The sequence below is a fragment of the Uloborus diversus genome, chromosome 5, assembly GCF_026930045.1.
Source record: "Uloborus diversus isolate 005 chromosome 5, Udiv.v.3.1, whole genome shotgun sequence".
NCBI classification, from domain to species: domain Eukaryota; kingdom Metazoa; phylum Arthropoda; class Arachnida; order Araneae; family Uloboridae; genus Uloborus; species Uloborus diversus.
Genome location: NC_072735.1, coordinates 40,621,222 through 40,641,803, shown reverse-complemented (window position 1 = coordinate 40,641,803; position 20,582 = coordinate 40,621,222).

Genomic DNA, 20,582 nt, shown 5'->3' with positions numbered 1-20,582 from the left:
TTTAAGTATCAGCACACACAGCTCCAAGATGCTCCTCCGTGGCGCATTATTTTCTCACATGTGAGTTCTTTTTTAGCATTTGATTTTAGCAGTTTAGCTGGCACTCGTTGCTATAATTCAAGTTTGAGGCAGTGAACCAACATCTTTTATTAACTAAGTTAGATACTAAAAAGTAAAACATATTCAAAGAAGCCTCAATCTCCCTTACGTAAAAAGTACACTTGTCATTACTTATGTTAAGGCAGTAAAATGATTGTTAGGTAGGGAAAACGGTTTTATTAGCTATTTAGTGTCACTAAAAGTTCATGAAAAAGAATGAATAAGGAAAGAAAATTATATTTATGACCATCCAAACAAAAAATAATTTGTTAGAATGAATTTGATACATTACGTTTAGGAAAGCGTCGACAATTCCAAACAGCAAAAACAACGAAGAAACAATATGCTTTTTACGATTACTTTTATAGAACTCTAAAAAGGTTTAATGTGTAGAGGCAAAACTTTTATGAGGTTTTAAATTCTTAGTGGAACGTATAAGGTGCAATTGGAAGAATTGGTACTGTGTATATATTTTTAAATAAATGTATGGCTAAAGTTTAGATACAGTAAATATACATTAAAAATATGCATAGGTTGTACATAATTTTCGGTAAGCAAAAAATTACACTTGAAATCAGAAAGTATTGATTTTCAACGCGTACATTATCATTGCCACAACCAATTACAAGAATTTTTGAATTATTCGAGTGGAAAAATAACGCGAACCGCAATCACGGGAAACTCATTATTTCATTTCTACATTTATATGCGATTCGCTGTATTTTTTTTTCGCGGGGGAGGGGAGGGTTGAATTACTAAAATTCTTAGCTGCAGACATTTTGAGAGAAGACCCTTATATATATATATATATATATATATATATATATATATATATATATATATATATATATATATATATATATATATATATATATATATATATATATATATATATATATATATATATATATATATATATATATATATATCACTCATCTTTTACCTCTTTTTACATGATAAAGAAAATATTGTATTGGCGGAAAAAAAATTATCTCAGGTTATGACCTAAATTTCCATGATGAACGCCCGAACTATCTGTTTTGATGATCCCCATGTTAATTACCACGAGTTTTCTCCAAACGTCTGTATATGTACATATGTATGTACGTGTTGCTGTAGAGAGCAGAAACTGGGGAGTCGCAGAATTTGAGGGAGGAGAGTTATTTTTGCAGATTTCATTTCTGGCTTATTCTTCAAAAAAGTATATCTTTTCTGTCATACGCCTTTTACACTAAATACTTTAAGGGACAATTCATTTAACAATGTTTTTTAATTTTTTCAAAAATATATGTATTTAAACCTGCCAACAATTTTTTAATAATTCTTATTATAAGATATTTTTGACTCACAACATGTGAATTCTCACCTCCGTGGCATGTCACACACCTAGTGTGACTGTTTATGTTGCTTAATAACTTGTTTCATTAAAAGTATATTTATTTATTTATTATTTATTTCACAAGTGTCTCAAATATTCATTGTTTAAGTTTAGTAAACTTCTTAATATAGTGTTTTAGTTCGTTTTAATAGGCTAAGGAATTACATCACACAATAAATTCTCACCACCGTTGCCCAAAGGCAAAATGCCATTTCTCATTAACAGATGGCAGTAATGACGTCGAATTTAATTTCCCATGATACACGGGAGCCCCCTAGTTTATTTTCAGCCATAAAGAAGTTGTGAGATTTTTGTTAAAGAACAAGAAGATAGATTTTGTTTTAAAAAGTAAGTGTGGTTATTGGGAATTCTTACCTACGTGAACTTGAATTTCAAGCATGTAAATTAATGTAAAAAAAAAAGAAGTACACATGTTTTCATACATTTAGCATGTGCAGATTGTAACAACGAACAAAAAAATACCAGAAACATGTATCCATTACGTCTAAAATTATGATAAATTCCTCACCTCCGTGATAGACCTTAGCAATGTTATTATTTCTGAGGTGAGAATAAATGATGGAGGGGACTGTCATCAATTTTATATAGCCTACCAAAATCTTAAATTACCAGTATATTCTCAAATTTACTAATTAGAAACAATACTAATATTATACTATTTTTTAACGCAAATTTGAACTGCTAGGATAACTAAAATTTGGACAATTAACAAAATTACAAATTTGATAGTAAGTTGGCCTACATTTACAATCATTAAAAAAAAATTCTTATTTTTTTTCCTTGAACAAAGTTCTTTTTTATTTTAATTTATTAGTTAAATAATTAGAATTTAGATAGGCCATTGTTTATGGTTTCCTTTAGTAGGTAACACTTTCGTTTAAGAATGAAAAAAAGAAAACAAAAGGTTTTGAAGTTGGAAAATATTTTTGTTCAAAACTTACACATTCTGAAGGGTGACCCTTCTCAGAAAATGAGCTGGTTCGAATGAAAATGCAGCAAGTCGAACTCAATTTCAAGTAACTAAAAATTTTCTTCTACAATCTTCTAAGAAATTCCGATTGCATACATTTTAAGTTCAAGTAAAGGACTTGTAATCAATCCGTGATTATTAGTTCAAAACAGACAACATTTTTATTCTGCATAATGTTTATCAAAATATCTGTATGTTGTTTTAAAGTAACTTAAAATGCATAATGATACTGTCATTCTAGAGTAAAAAAAGTTGATCTATGGAAAGTCTATATTGGTGATGTTGGAAAATATTTTTAATTGTCTGATGTTTTCAAGAAGAAATTCTAAACTTCGTGTGGAGTTTGCATCGTACATAGCAGAAAGCGTTTGAACATCGCAAACAGCAGGCCGTTTTGAAAAAAGGAAAAAGTCCTCTTAAGTCCGCAATAGAAAAACTAAAAATTAGTGTATAATGAGCAACATCTGAAAACCAAACATTTAAATGTGATATAATAAAATGTGACGCTTTGAAAGTTGAGAATGAAAAGTTTTTGTTAAAACATTTTAAGCCATTCACGAAAAAACTTCGTCATTCCGTTTCATGTAATAAATAAAGCATTTTTTTTTAAATTAAATATTCATAATGAATTTTCTCTTTCTCTCTCTCTCTTTTTCCGTACATTAGTTAGAGTTAGCTGGGCTTTAAATTTTGTAATTTTGTATTGATAAAAGCAATATTTTTTTTGTCCGAAATTTATCATTTTGCTTAGCACAAAAATTGATGTTGAATAGTAACGAATAGAATTCCTAATCCAAATGTATGTGCAGAGTCCTATTATTCATATTAAGGTTTTCCTGATTTGATTTTTATATTTTTATGCTAAGGTTGAAAATTCAATCTAGTGAATGCCTAACAAATGTCATCCCGTCAAACATGGAAGGGCTACTTAGTAGAAATAAATATTATATGAGTAAACAACTTATCTACCACTTCCTCTTAAATAATAAGAATATTTTTGCTTGTTTTTACTGTCAGCAACGTTGCACTTAAAATCATCAACGCAATAAAGGTTCAGGTAAGTGGACAATTAGTATGCTCTCATAGCGGCTAAGATACTTTACATTTAAAGGGGTCAGGGAGGTAAATTGCCCATCCTCCTAGCTGTTAAAAAATGTTTTCAAAGTAGTGGGCCTGGGTTGTGTTGTTTTTCGAAAAAAATTGCATTAAGCATCCATCCTTTATCCCTGGAAAATTTCGAAATGATGGGACTGCCAAATCTATTTTTTCCTCAATGGAAATAATTTGACCTGCACGTCTTTCATTCTAATCAGTCCAAAACTTATGTCAGTCTTCGTGTCATTCCCGTATTATTTTTTTCAGAACTAGTTACTTTTTTCCACTCTTGTGATAAATTAATTCTGTAAAAGCTGATTAATACAGATGCTTTCTTTTTCAGGTACTGAGTTATTGCCCGAAAGATATGACGGCGGATATTTGTGTACACCTGAACCGCAAAGTGTTTAACGAGCACCCTGCTATCCGATTGGCAAGTGATGGTTCTTTGCGAGCATTAGTGATGTACTTCACCATGGATCGTAGTGCTCCAGGGGATTTATTGTACCACACCGGGGAGAGTATAGACACTCTCTGCTTTGTAGTCAGTAGTTCTCTGGAAGTGATACAAGATGATGAAGTCGTTGCTATCCTCGGTCAGTGTATACGATAAAAATTTTTACTTATTCATAAAATTTTCTATTATTCAAAAATATGTGAGCATTCACGTCTCCAAAAAACATCTTTTTTTAAATTTGTAACATAAGATCCTTTCAGTTGTCATTTTTGTTCAGTTGTGTAATTTTATTTTTATTTATTTATTTATTTTTATTTTTTATTTATTTTATTTATTTATTTATTTATTTATTTATTATCCTTACATATCAAGAATGTTATTTTAATGCTCAAGAACTCACCATTGTTAAAACAGTTTCTTTAAGAGTCCACATAAAATAAGTTCATTGCTTTAATAAAATATTTCTAAGATAGTTCTAAGAAAACCTAATCCTATTTGTTTTATCAGAATGTACTATTTAGATATTCGCAAGTAAAGTTTGAAAAAAATCTTTTTTTTTTTACTTTGCTTGGGAGATAGTCGCATTTTACTGAGAGCTACAAGCTTTGAAACATTGGACACACTTAGAATTAAAATGGTGCCAACGTTTTTAATCGACATTTTCAAAAACAACCGTAAGAGCTACAATCGGGAAAATCTACCAAAAACTGGCCCATTTTATTGGCTTTCAGATGATACAACAACAAATCATATTGGGCTTCAAGTTCAGCTGAAAGTCAGGCTTTTGTTTGAAACAGTGTAAAAATCTGCATTTGTTATAAAAGGAAAACCAGCAAAGAGTCGCACTTTTCTGTTTTGAATTTTCTGTTTCACGAGAGCATGTTGCTTTCTTTGTTTAAGAAAATGATATTTTTATATAAAAATAATAGTTTTAACATTTAATTTAGAGAAAAAACACATGAGATAACGATTCGTAGAAATAAAAGAAGCATTACTTTCCCGTGCTTTTCACAAAGGGAAAATCAATAACAAAAAAATGTTACACCAACATCGATTAGTACATTTAATAAACCTGCAAAATTTACAATAGCTGCTGAAATTGGTCGCCGCCACATCTGATACACGCTCTTGCCCTTTTGCGAACGGAAACAACCGTTGCTCTTAGAGAAATTTCATTCGTTAGTTTCCCTACTGCTTCAACAAACCTGTCGCTCAATTTTTTCAAACTTGCTACTTGTGTTTTGTAAACTTCTTGTTTTAAGAATCCCTAAACAAAGAAGTCCACTGGCGTCAGGTCTGGGGATCTAGGGGGCCAAGGGATGGGGCCCATACGACCAATCCATTGGGGATACAGTTCAGTTAGAAATTCCCGAACGGCATTTGAAGAATGTGCAGGGGCTCCATCGTGTTGGAAAATGATTTCTGCCCTCTCCTGAACAGGAATAGCATCAGGAAGGTCAGGCAAATGATGTTCAATGAACTCTAAATATGTGTTTCCTTTTAGGTTACCTCGAAACACATACGAACCAATTAAATGATCTCCTATTACGCCAATCCAAACATTTATGCTGAATCGAGTTTGGAATGATGAGTTTTGGGTTAAGAAAAGATTATGTTCAGTATAATGATGCCAGTTATGCAAATATATGATGCCCCCTCTAGTGAACAACGACTCATCTGTCCACATTATCTTTCTTAGAAAATGATGATCTTCAGTGTCTCGGGTTAGTAGCCATCTGCAAAATGTTACCCGCTTTTCTAAATCTGAATTGCGCAGTTCTTGTACTAGAGTAAAATGATACGGGTGATACTTGTTTTGGTGCAATGCTTTCATCACTTTACGTTGTGATAGTCCACCTTCTATAGCAATCGATCGTGAACTCACACTTTGGTTTTCCACTACTCGGTCCAGCACATACTCCTCAACATTGGCAGAACGGTGATCCTGGCCCCTCTCGAACAACGTACCAAATGAACCTGTCTCTCTGAGCTTTCGATGTATAGAGACAAACACATCTATTAGATGCAGAACGATTTGGGTAACGGAGCCGGTATTCTTTCTCGGCTCTGCGAGCATTACCATCACAAAACCCGTACACGAAATGCATGTCAGCATACTCTTCGTTAAAAAATCGAGACATACTCAAAAATCGAGAAAATAATATAGCAACTTATCTTTAGAAACTTTAACGAAAACTTTCAAAAACTAAAAACACACTCTCTACTGACTTACTGTAAAAAGAATCATAATTCTAGCAATTTTCAAAACACATTTACAAAATATCAGAAAGAAGCAAACGATACATAAAATATTATGACAGATGAATAATTCTGTTTAGTTTTTATCATTAATTGTTTTGTTAAACAAATGCTTTTTATTTTCAGACGATATTTTTCACAATCATAAATCGTAATCGGAAGTCTTTTGATGGGTCTGTATACGTTTTAAGGTCTTATAATGCAGGAAGCTCATATTTAGAGTTCATTGAACATCATTTGCCTGACCTTCTTGATACTATTCCTGTTCAGGAGAGAGCGGAAATCATTTTCCAACACGATGGAGCCCTTGCACATTCTTCAAATGCCGTTCGGGAATTTCTAACTGGACAGTATCCCCAATGGATTGGTTGTATGGGCCCCATCCCTTGCCCCCCTAGATCCCCAGACCTGACGCCAGTGGACTTCTTTGCTTGGGGATTCTTAAAACAAGAAGTTTACAAAACAGAAGTAGCAAGTTTGCAAGGATTGAGCGACCGGCTTGCTGAAGCAGTAGGAAACTAAGGAATTAAATTTCTTTAAGAGCAACGGTTGTTTCCGTTCGCAAAAGGGCAAGAGCGTGTATCAGGTGTGGCGGTGACCAATTTCAGCAGCTATTGCAAATTTTGAAGGTTTATTAAATGTACTAATTGAAGTTGGTGTAACATTTTTTGTTCTTGATTTTCCCTTTGTGAAAAGCACGGGAAAGTAATGCTTCTTTTATTTCTACGAATCGTTATCTCGTGTGTTTTTTCTTTTTATTAAACTGTTAAAACTATTATTTTTATATAAAAATATCATTTTCTCAAACAAAGAAAGGTACATGCTATCGTGAAACAGAAAATTCAAAACAGAAAAGTGCGACTCTTCGCTGGTTTTCCTTTTTTTAACGAATGCAGATTTTTACACTGTTTCAAACAAAAGCCTGAATTTCAGCTGAACATGAAGCCCAATATGATTTGTTGTTGTATCATCTGAAAGCTAATAGAATGGGCCAGTTTTTGGTAGATTTTCCCGATTGTAGCTCTTACGGTTGTTTTTGAAAATGTCGATTAAAAACGTTGGCACCATTTTAATTCTGAGTGTGTCCAATATTTCAAAGCTTGTAGCTCTCGGTAAAATGCGACTATCTTAATGCGAAAGGTATCATTTAGTAGGATTTAGTCTGCTCTTTCCAAATATGTAATTTACCTTGTATGTCCTACAAGAATTTCAGAAATCGGCCGTTTTCTCAGAATTTTGTTTTTTTACTCATTTTTCTTAAATTTACCAAAACTCGGTTACGGTTAAGGATTGGATACGATAATGGGTGGTTCTATGCTCCACTTGGGCTCATCTATCACCCCCTTTCGTATGGCAGATTCGATCGAACTCACCCTGTATATTTATAATTCAAAAACGCTCTAATAAAGTTGATAAATATTTATATATATAACTGGATTCTGTTATGCAAAATTATGTCTGGAAATTTAGTATTAACTTTAGAAAACGGTTAAATTGGGAAGAAAAAAAAATTAAACTTGCTTTGAATTTTTTCTTTTAATTACTTATCACATAGTACTTAGTACACTTCAAGTTGTTCTTATGTTTTTTTCATTTTTTTTCAAGCCTTTTATATAACAGAAAACTTAAGACATTTTATTCTGTTTCTGAATTTATAAGTCGTTTCTGAGAAAAACCCTTTAATTTTCTAATTTAACACTTGATGCAATATTTACATAAGTTGCGTCAATTGTGAAAACTATTAATCAGAAGCTCGGAGTTTATAGAAATTATTAGAAAACCGCCCGTCAAGGCATGGCGGGTGAAAATTGCTTCTACATTTGAGCGCACAGTTGCCTCTTTGGTGATATCTTGATACTTGAAATTTTAACCCCAACTCCAGTGGATTATCCCTAAACTCCAGTAGACAGCTTTAAGTCTTAACCACCTTTTCGTTTTTAGCCTACTTTCCCAGTCAGAGAAAGAAGAAGAAAGCATGAAAGAAGGCTTAATGCATCTTGAAAATATCGCGAAAAACAAAAAAACAGTCAAAAGTAAATTAATTAATAAATAAATATCGAAAAATTAAAAATTGGATAGTAGGGTAATGGGATGGGGGAAAATGCCTGTCCGTTTGTCTGTTTGCTCCCCCCCCTAATAACTTTTGAGTGAATAGTCCAATTCGAACTTTTTTTTCTTTGTTCAAAAGATTTTGGCGAGGACACCTCATTCCTGTATTTCAATTTTTGATTTGAGCAACTTTAATTCAATTTTGAACAGTTCAAAAAAACTTAACATTAGCACCTACGGGGAAGATCAAGGCAATATCGAACTTAGAAGCCAATTTGCTTCAAACTTTGTAGGAAAAAGCTTTTGATGAAGAACATCTACAGAAATTATGTTTTTGATTTGAACAATTTTCTGTTCAATTTTGAGCAGTTCAAATCCCTTAACATTAGCGCCTACTGGGAAACTAAAAGTCAATATAGATTTCGAACTTGAAGACGGATTTACTTCAAACAAATTTTGTTTCAAATAGCTCTTGACGTTGCTCCGAGAATTTTGGAGCTACTGACGTCGACTCCGACTCCTTTTTCAGAAAATTTGTCGGACTCCGACTCTCAACTTCGTTTTTGACTCCGTGGCTTTGGCAAACATTTTACAGGGAGGGAAAATGACGGAATTCGACTCTTGGAAATTCGGCTCCGACTTCAATTCTTTTATCCCAAAATAAGTCCGACTCCAACTCCGCAAACATTCGCAGTGTTGCGGCCTTTAAGGAAAAATAACTGATTCCAATTCCAAGTATTTGAAAAACTTTCGGCTCCCGAATCTGTCTCTTTTGTCCCAAATTGAGATTGACCCCGACTCCACAGCCATGGATTTACTGTAAAATAATTAATCTTTTCATAATTTGTTTTCATTTTCACTCTAAAGTTTCAATTTATGCATTTAGTTTTTGAAAGAAAAATTCGGACTTCTTTATGTTTCTACATCAAGATATGCGCAGACGATTATTTTTTTCGACAATGAAAATTATTTCTTTTAAGTTGACATTTTATTGTTTTATTTATTTTTGAAATTATATTAATTCATTTTTTAAGTAATTTTTTTGCGGTAAAACAAACGATTTTTTACGATGCATTTATTTTAATGAGCTAATTAATTTTAATTATTTTTTTTCTTCTTTTTGAAAGCGGCGAAAGATTTTTTAATGGAAAAAAATGTATTAGTTTCTTTGTTTAAAAGGTGCTGCTACTTTATGTGTTCGTTTATTTCATTTTTTTCTGCATCTAATTTTTTAGGTGAGCCAAGCCTATTTTGTCTATAGAAATCGGCTTAAAATAGTTTAAAAATTATGGCATAAATAATTTGCGATTTTAGTTAATTTTGTGAATATTGATCAGATACTAGATAGTCGATATTGGTACACGGGAAAGTTGACTCGTTTAGTTCTGGATGGAACTTTTTGTTTCATTCCCGTAAAATTACAATCTTACAAGTATAACAAAAAAATACCGGATCCAGTTTAGCCTTTTAAAAATAAATCATTTTCCTGCATCTCAAACATTGCCAGAAAATCTTATCAAATTGTCATGCTACGGCACGAGTTTCATTGTTGGTGACGTCAGCATTACTCGATCAGTGAATTGTCTATTATATCAATGAGGATAGGGTGTTTTCGAAAGACTCCCAATATAAGTGAAACTTTGCATTACATTGAAACATTATGAATATTCATCAATCACTTTTGAATAGCTTAGGTTGTAGTTTTCATTCCTTCACTTACTTTCAATTATATACATACTAGAAAGTCGCTTGTCAAGGTATAATGGAAGAAAACTGCTTCTACTCTTCAACATTTTGAAGAAGCAATTGCCTGCTTGGTGATAGTTTGATAGTTTAAATTTTAACTTTAACTCCTGTGGATTAACCCTAAACTCCAGTAGATAGCTTTAATCGTTGACCACTTTTTAGTTTCTTCGTTCTCCTAAAATGACAGTCTTACCAGTAAATCAGTAATGTGGCTGGATCCAGTTCATCCTTTTCAAAATAAAGCCTTTCCCTGCTTGTCAAACACTGCCAGAAAATATTATCAAATCATCATGGCGTAGCGCGAGTTTCATTGTTGACGACGTCAGGAGCGTTACTTGATCATTCGCTGTTACATAGTATTTGAAGATGGTCCACTGTGCATGCTCTTTTTCGTTTTTAAAAGGATAAATTATCGTTTTCATACACATAATCATACTGAAGCACATAGTAATCTGACAGACCATCGCAATGGCCCAATCTGCAGAGTGCTAAACTTCGAACCCATCGGTCTCAGATCGAGTCCTGGCAATGACAATCTAGACCTATTCACCATAAAATTGCATATTTTAACAAAAAAAAGGGATTACAAACAACGATAACTCTAAGCAGTACTCGAAATGCGTTGGTTACGTGTTTCAACGAATGCTTTGTTGATAACCCAGATTTGTAACCCAGCGCAGTAAACGCAACAACGAATAACGAAAGGAGCCGTGATGGCCTGATCGGTAGGGCATTGGACATGTGACCGGAAGGTTCCTGGTTTGATGCTATCCAGTCGAAGATCCACCGTCTTCATTAAGGGTAGCTGGGAGACGTTAAATACGATCGTGATCACAAAGTCATCCAAGTGAAACGATAGCTCTGACGGTGTTAAGCCAGGGGTTATTCGGCTTCTGGTTTGGTTCTAAATAATTAAACTTTCCCTAGATGGTGCTGCCATCTATCGTATTGTCTGAGCCAAATTGGACTTTTACCAAATTAGGTTGAATAATTAAACGGAAGCCGTACCTCTCTGCCTCAAATCAAGTAGCCTCGCTATTCGTGCTCGGGTCCCCGAGTGGCATTAGTAACAACAACAGCAACACGATAAAGCGAGAAGAGGGCATGTGCGACTTTTTGTCACACAAAACAACTACGTCACTCCCACCGCACAAAAGTTTGCCGATCAGAATTTCAAAGCCCTCGCATAACAAGTTTTACTTCAAAAAACCGCGCTACCCGTACCTTTCTGCGGAGTCGAGTTGCAAAGCATAAAAATGGGAAACGTGAATTTTATCACGTATTTCTTTGATGGAACTATTCAACTGTGTCCTTTCTATTATTGATAGGTATCTTTCTAAAGAAGTTTAAAGTCATTTGATCAGAAAAACTCAATGTCTTTGGCAGTATTTGATAAGTCTCTTTTCGAACGTGAGTTGCATGTTCTTTTCTCTCTCTCTCTCTTTTTTTTTCATTTTTCTTTTTTCTCTCTTAAGTCAAAATGAAAGTAGAGTATTAGATTGCATTTTCTGATTAATAATGTTCATGTTTCAGCATACTGGCAATAAAAACTGACGCGTTTGTTTGTTTTATTACTTAACAAGTTTTGTCAATAAGTTTTGATATTCTATTATTTTAAATTTGGGTTGTACAATCGGAAATTGAAACTGTAGCTGGTTATAACATAAAGGCATAGACAATCTTCTTCTTGGAATTTAATATTACTAAGCAAAGCTTTATTATTTTGTTAATATATTATACTTATTAGATAATATCTGAATACACTTGTAAAATAATAAAGTCACGAACCAAAATGAAATATTCAAGTGCAATTAAAAACAAATGCAATTATAATTTTCTTTCTTTATTTATTATTTAATTCTTAGGTTGTATACAAATAATATATTTCAAACAAGACAACTACGACATTGTTTTTTCTTCGGGAGAAGGAGATAGGGGATCATTGAAAAAAAATTACAAATAAAAAAATAATAATAATTAAATTATTAAGACTAATATTAAGAACTTAAGACTAAGACTTCCTTAATAAATTTGCTAGGGAAAATATTAAAAAAGTATGATATTATGTATTATTTAAGATTAAGTTCAAATCAGCAACGCCGTGAAGTAGCTGCGGGTATCATATACTATACGTAATGTATATACAGAGTCAATCATTTAAACTTTCTCAATAGGGATGTAAAACTATTGCTTTTTTTAAAAAAAAGTACTACCAACAAGGTAAAAATAACAAAATACCTACATTTTATTACATACATGCTATTATTTTCTGAGTGATATTCAAAGGCAATTCGTTTCTAAGCCAAAAAAAAGGAATAAATATCAAATTTTCGGTAATATAGTTAATTGTTAACACACATATAATTTTACTGATGCTGAATGAGGCAAAATTTAATCCAACAACATGTGCGTTTCTACCAGTCACGTACAGGGTGATGAATTGCCTCTAATGAGCCAAATGTTTGGACAATTCCCAAATTTGCTCTTCTCACTGAGGGTGCTAGAACATTTTTAAAATAATGATACAATTACTTGATGTAATTAATGTATGGGGAAGATCGCTAATACTTGTTGCGTACGAAATCGTACGTCTTTTACCCCTCTCAATGACGAAAAATATGTCTTTATTCATTAATATAATTCCTATTTTAATTTCTTTTTGGCAATTTATATATTATTTAGCAAACATTTCTGCATGTGTTATTTAAGAAGAAAAAAAAATATTTGCTTAACCACTCATATTCATACACATATTCGGAACTGATCGCTCCGATTGTACCGATAAGTTCGTAAATACGCATCAAGTCATCTTCGCTTTTCACGACTTAGGCATACATTTTATCTTGAACGCAGTGTGTCAATAGGTACAAGCATATAGGTAAAAAAATAAATATGTGATTTTCATTGCAACCAAAAAGTTATTTGAATAAAATTTAAAGTTTAATAAATATAAAATCACTCAAATAATAAAATAAGAATAATAAAAAATAAGAGGCATCGTTCGTTTTCAGAGAAATAAATAGTTTAATTTAATCCGTAAATTTAAGTTGGAATAAATTAGTTTGGAACAAAATTGTTTACCTTTTTACAGATCACTAAAAAGAAGGAAAAAGAAAAGAAAAAAAAAACACACTTTTGGCTTTTTTCTAAAAAAAGGGGTAGGGAAGGCTGAAACTGCTTACTACACATTTTCTGAACAGTTATACTAGTCGTACACTAAAAAAATTCGGAAATAATGAAAAAAAAAAGAAAAAAAAAACAGTTACACATTTACCAACTCTTTTTTTTTTAAATTAAAAATCGGTATACGTTGAAGAAAATAGAACGGAAAATAACGAATATCCATGTTACAGAAGAATGGGGATACCGGAACCATGATACGAAGAATGGGGATACAGCGACCATGATACCAATAGGGAAACCGGGACCATGATACCAAGAATAGGGATACCGAGGAACCATGATACCAAGAATAGGGATACCGAGACCATGATACCAAGAATGGCGATACCGGGACCATGATACCAAGAATAGGGATGCCGGAACCATGGTACCAAGAATGGGGATACCGGGACCATGATACCAAGAATGGGGATACCGGAACAATGATACCAAGAATAGGGGTACCGGCACCATGGTACTAAGAAAGGGGATACCGGGACCATGATACCGAGAATAGGGATACCGGGACTATGATAACAAGAATGGGGATACCGGGACAATGATACCAAGAATGAAGATACCGAAACTATGATATAAGAATAGGGATAGCGGGACCATGATACCAAGAATTGGGATACCGGGACCATGATACTAAGAATGGGGATACAGGGACCATGATACCAAGGAAGGGGATACCGGGACCTTGGTACCAAGAATGGGGATACCGGGACCATGACACCAAGAATGGCGATACCGGGACCGTAACACCAAGAAAGATACTACTGGGTTTTCGAATAAATTTTTCCCAAGTTAAAACGGAAGTATGCGATTAAGCTGTAGTTCTAATTTAACCTTAATTGCGTATTTTTTTTTTTTTTTAAACTTAGATCTTTGCATTAAAAAAATTACAATAACTAAAACTTATCCAGGATCCAGGAGGATTTTTTTTCTGATGTAATTAGATAGAAAGTTAAAACATAGAAATCGTTAAAAAAAAAGGTTACCATGAATTCCCAATGAAAGGGATACCGGGACCTTGATACCAATAAAGCTAATGCCTTTTTTTTTTTTTAAATTTCAAGTTCAAACTGTAGAATTCCTTATTCTGTAATAAACCTCACGTGCATTTTTATCTTTTTATGAGCTTATATCTGTGCATTAAAAAGTTAAAATAACTAAAACTTACCCAGAAGAAACATTTTTTTCTGATATAATTAGACAGAAAGTTAAAACGCCAAAATCATTAATTTAATTAGTATTCGTTAGTACAAACGACGTGGAAAGAATCTAATTACTCCTTCGCCAAAGTGTAATTGATTAATAAATTTCTAAACTTGAAGAATAACAATTTCAGCATGTTTGCAGCCTGATAAAAGTCATACTAATCTATTTCCCCACTAAGTATTAGTGAAACTTTCGAATGGAATGATTACACAGTTTAAATTTATGTCTCTTAGGAATCTTGAAACCCAAGTAGCGCTAATTATGCTGCTTTAAATATAATAATGTAATTTCTAATGCATTAACTAATTACTTTGGCAATAGATTCCCAAATTCACATTGATGTTTGCTTATCATTAAGATAAGCACAGTTTCAGAATTAATGACCTTCCCAAAATGGATGCCAACCCCCTTTTTTAGCAAGCAATATTCTCATTTTCTAAAGTAAGTATAAATGACATTTTTACTGTGGCAAACGATTTTATCCACAGGTGATTAAAAAAAAAAAACCTCTCTAAAAGGGTTTTTTTTTTGAAACCTATTTGTGATGAACAAAATTAAAATAAAGTTTTTGAGCAGAACAATAAAATATTGATTTGTTAGATAGTTTTGCTTGTTGTCGAAACTACTAACCATAATGATAAGGAATTACGTAACACCAAATTATTTTAAGAAAAATAATTTTATCTTGAACATTTTACGGAAGTTGGGATTCATTAAAATAATTTCTTGATTTTTTTTAACATATTCCTTAAAAATGGTGCTGTTTGATGAAGGTTAGCAAATTTTATTATTTACGACAGTAAATAATGAACTTTGCTTTGCTAACCTTCATCGACATTAGTTTTATAAGACCTACGAAATAGGTCACATAAAACTAAGAATTTTCTTATATTGCATTAATATTGCAAATTAAGCGAGCTGATGTGCACAGCACATGACTTCCTTTTACGCTATTTAATCACACTAGTGCCTTGGAGAAAGAAAGGAAACACTTGAAATTGTTTCACCCCTAGTTTGTCAATGCAAAAAATAATTTTACAGACATTAATTTTCCAAATATTGACAATTTGGGCCGTGGATCAAAATATAACGCTCTAAATATTACCAATAGCGCCAAATTGAAACCAGATTTTATTATTATTTTTTTTTTGTCAAACTCATCACCAACTTGGCGATATGTCACCAAGTGTTTGTCAAACTCTCACATCCCTTGATTTTTGCGTATTGAAATTAAAATGATTTTCCTCCAAAACGGTATAAAGTAGCCCTTTTGGAACATCCGAATGCTACCGAAAGAAGAGGTGCCCAACTAGACCCCACTAGGAGTCTACATACTGAATTTCAACTTTCTACGACATACAATTTGTGAGTTTTGCGAGATACATAGGCACATACGCATGTGCATGCGTACATACAGACGTCACTAGAAAACTCGCAAAAATTAACTCAAAAAATCGTCAAAATGATTATTTCAGGAGTTCATAAGTTCTTAGGTACATATTCACGTGCGGTCGGAGCGAAAACACAACTCAACATTCCTTCTGGCGTGAGGAAAACGGAAATTTAATCCGATATTTGAGTGTTTCTTCTTTTTTTTTTTTTTTGCAAATACAATACTTTTTTTACTGCGTAAAAGGACGTAATATTTTGTAGACCTTACAAAACTTGAAGTGCTTGAAGTATTGAAAAAATTGTTAAAATATGTCCAGTAGTTTTGAAGTGTACTCCGGACATACATACATACACACAGAAGTGGCCATTTAGGATTCCTAAGAAAGCAATAAATGGCATGCTTGCTCCAGAGAAGCTTTGATTCAAATTTTTTATTATGATTACTATTGATATTGCTGTTGTAAGGCAACGAATTTTTCTAGCAATGCATTTTATATTTAATCATTTAATGGGGAAATTTACTATTTTCCATCATTACTTTTTTAAACTATGTTTTTTAGAAGTAAATTACAGCCTATGATGCTTCCTGATAATGTAGCTATCTGTGGTGAAAAAATTGCTAATATCTGTCCAATAATTTTGAAGTTTACCCCGGAAATACATAAATACAGAAGTAGCCATTAATGTATATAGAAAAAGAGATATCTTTAACCTGTTCCTACACATGGTATAAATATTTTAAATAGTTGCTATGCTACTCTAAAAGTATAAAAAGTAGATTTAATTTTTTTGTTAAAAACTTTTAAATAATCACACTCCTAGTTTGTGGTAAATCAAAAACAAACGACTGTTTTACACTTATTCATTTAAATATCAATAATTTAACATTTTTGTGAATGATGCTAAATTATATATCCAAATCGACATCGAAGGACCATCACTCTGCCTTATTCACAGCAAAACTGGAAGTTGTAAATATCTCATGTATGCTGTGAGCACTTAACTAAGAACTTAACTAAGGGTGTGAAAGTTGTTTCAGATTGTATGAGAGGTTTACTACCTACAGTTGAAAAAGATGTGAAAGACGAATGATCATAAACAAGGGTGAATCTACAGTCTATGGATATCGTACCGAACAGTTTGGTTTTCACTCGCAAAAGAATTATTTGTTAACTTGAGGTATAGTAATATTTTTTGCAGTACTTACGCAAACCTAACAGTTTTCTGAACATATAAGGTAAAACACCAGTCGTGGTCACTTCAAGTTTACTTTTGCACTTCGAAAAAAAAATGAACAATTGTACTGTGAGTGAAATACACCGCCAGCTCAGTCATTTCCAGCCGAGGATTGCAGTTTCGTGCTTATTAGCACTCGTCAGCCCGGCATTGGAAAGTGACTTAGCTGGATATGGAAAACCTCTTAAGGAAGCCAAGAGTGCGAAACAAACTTGTAGCTAATATAGAATTAGCAGACCAGACGAGTGACCGAAGCAATGGTTCGGTTCAACTCGAAGCTTGAACACAGGCAAGGTATATTCAATAAATTACCGCCCATTAGCTTGGGGCTAAAGCAGAAATACGTGAAATACACTGCAGTCCTCGGCTGGAAATGACTGAGCTGGCGGCCATAGGCTGATCTATGATACTGGTAGACAACAAATTTGATAGCAATAAAAGGATTGAACAAGGAAGAAAAAATTCTTTTAAAAGATCGAAAAAATGAAAACATCCCAAAATTCCCTGGGGCCTCATCAGGGTGTACTCCCCAAGGGTAGGGAAAAACCATGAGATGTTTCGTGAGTGCTGCTGGCGAAATTGCCTAAAAAAGCAGCACTAGTCCCCGACTTCCACAAAACTAGCCATAGGGGTACTGAAAGTCCAGAATATCAGCATGACAAGAAATAAGAACATTGAACCTTTTACAAACGAAATTGATATTGTCCTATTTTCTATTATATAAAACTCGTATTTTTCGTTTGTAAAAGGTTCAATGTTCTTATTTCTTGTCATGCTGATATTCTGTACCCCTATGGCTAGTTTTGTGAGATGTCGGGGACTAGTGCTGCTTTTTTAGGCAATTTCACCAGCAGCACTCACGAAACATCTCATGGTTTTTCCCTACCCTTGGGGAGTACCCCCTGATGAGGCCCCCCAGTATTTTGGGATGTTTCAATTTTTCGTTCTTTTAAAAGATTTTTTTCTTTCTTGTTCAATTCTTATATTGCTATCAAATACATACACATACACACACACACACACACACACACACATATATATATATATATATATATATATATTAAATATTTAAGGGAAAAAAGTGCATTTTCGTATGTTAGACATAAAAACAAAAATATGTCGACGATAAACTCTTGAGAGCTATTAATAAGAAGAATAAAAGGTTATCTTATACCTAACAATAAACACTCAACATTTTTATTCTCAGATAAGGCTATTAACTTCTTCTCATACGTAACAACGTAAATTGAACTACAATTTCAAGAATATAGAAATCGGGATCGTAGATCACTGCTTAATATGTGAGGAAAACTATTATAACCCTAGCATTAAACAAGAGAAATAAAATGTTTCGGGCCGTGCTCATTCTGCGGCTTGAAGTTTTATTCCAGAACATTACCTTTAGGCACTGTTATATTTCATGACCCTAGTAAAAGAGTATCCCAGCGATTTAAGTTCCGAAATCAAAAGTTTTTGAATTTATGTCTTCCACTGAGCCATAAAAAGGATCAGCATTTGTAATATAAAAATTGATGAATTTTTTTCTTTACTGCTTCAGTATGAAAGTTTTTTGTTTTTAAGATAGCTTATTTAATGTTCTTGGAATTACACAATCACTTTATTATCATTAATGTAATCGTAAATGTAAGACAGTTGTAATAGAGTATTTGTCAAAAAAGAAGGACCCGAATTCAAAAAATAATAGCTATCCAGGTGCTAATCTGTTTTTATCAAATTAGCTTTTGGTAGAAAAATGAACTTTCGATTATCGTGCACCTGCTGTTAGGCACAGCTAATGGTCATTTTTAATCGCCATTTTTGTTTTTGGCCGCTTCACAACAAAAATGTTATATTGTTCTACGTTTTCAGCCATATGGGATAAGTAACTATTCTGCTATTCTTGGTTTTCATTGGTAATGAATTTATCAAAGCGGAATTGCTGTACACTGTGTGGTCGTCCCACAAATGGTCTTTACTGCAAAAATGGTACGGTACAGTGTTCTACGTTTCAAGCCGTATGAGTGAAGTAACTATTCTGGAAAGCATGATTTTCGTCGGTAATAAAGTCATGGTAAATACAGGGCAAGACAAGATGACCAATTTCAGTGAAATGGCAAAATGCATTTTTTTTCAACGTTTTAAATTATTATTCCTCAATAAATGAGATAGGTTTCCTTTTAGTTGGAACCATAGCATTGAAAACCCTCAATTTGTTTTATCATTGCCATTTTAACAGAGCAAAACCTATTAAGTAATGCATATACCAAACAACAAGAAGTTGACTTCGGATGTCTCGTACGTGATGCATGCAAATAAATTAAATTTTAAGAAACACATTTATTTAATGAAAACAATACTGTGTCAGAGATATCTTCTGTATATCAAATGTAACGTTAAAAAATGCGCTCACTCCTGTTTAATTAAAGTATTAAGATCTGTAAAAAAATTTGCTGAAATTATCGAGTCGGATTGTCCCGTACGTAACGGTGAAACAGCGGTCTAAATTATCTTGCTTACTATTTGTGTCAACTTTTTTTTTTCTTCTGAGTTTAGGATTATAATGTTTCCTAAAGTATAAGCATGCATTCTTTTTTCATTGTTAGTTTCTTTTTTTTTTTTTTCAAAATAAAGCTGCTGCCGCCTAAAATTGCACAACCATTACAAAACTCGAATGTTATTCAAATTCGAAAATTAGATCCAAACATTCTGCAATTGCTTCTTCACGACCTAAGAGACCCAACATTTAATAGGTATAGATTGCACTTCCATAAAAACCGAATACCCTTTCATTCATGCTTTGAAGAAAAATTTATCTTCTTGTCAAAGTTTTCCAATCATATTTACCGCAATCATATATTATGAAAAATATATTCGTATCATTACTTTCAAAAAGCAAGGAAAATAATGGAACCGATTTGTTCTAAACAGCACTTTTTCGAAAAATAAGCACATAAAATGCAAAAGGATTCCGAAGGATCGTCCGAACATATTTATGAGGTGCATTTTTTGTGAATTTTTATTTGAACTTTCAGAACGCGATTTATTTCATGCTTTTTTTTTTTCCTTTGAAAATTATACTAGAACTGTAACAAACACAAATACAAAAATGAAGACGAAATGTTAGTCTGCTGTACTATAAGTACTTACACTAGTAGACACATTAAAAGAAGGAAATCATTCTACTTATTATTTCGAGAAATATTGCGCAGTAATAAGCGGAACTACGTACTGTCTGACCACGGATTGTATAGAAAGACAAACATCCGTATTACAGTCGGAAAAGGACAAATCTATTATTTTTTTTTACCGATGTCAGCTTTTGCAGAAGCAGAGTCTCATTCAAATGAGTGGAATACGCGCATCAAATTTTTACCTTTCCCCCTTTTTCACATAGATTCGTCTTATCTGGACGTTTGAAAATTCCATGCAATCCGTGGTTGGACTATACGGATGCAATTTATTGATTTACAATAATGTGTTTGAAACATACTACT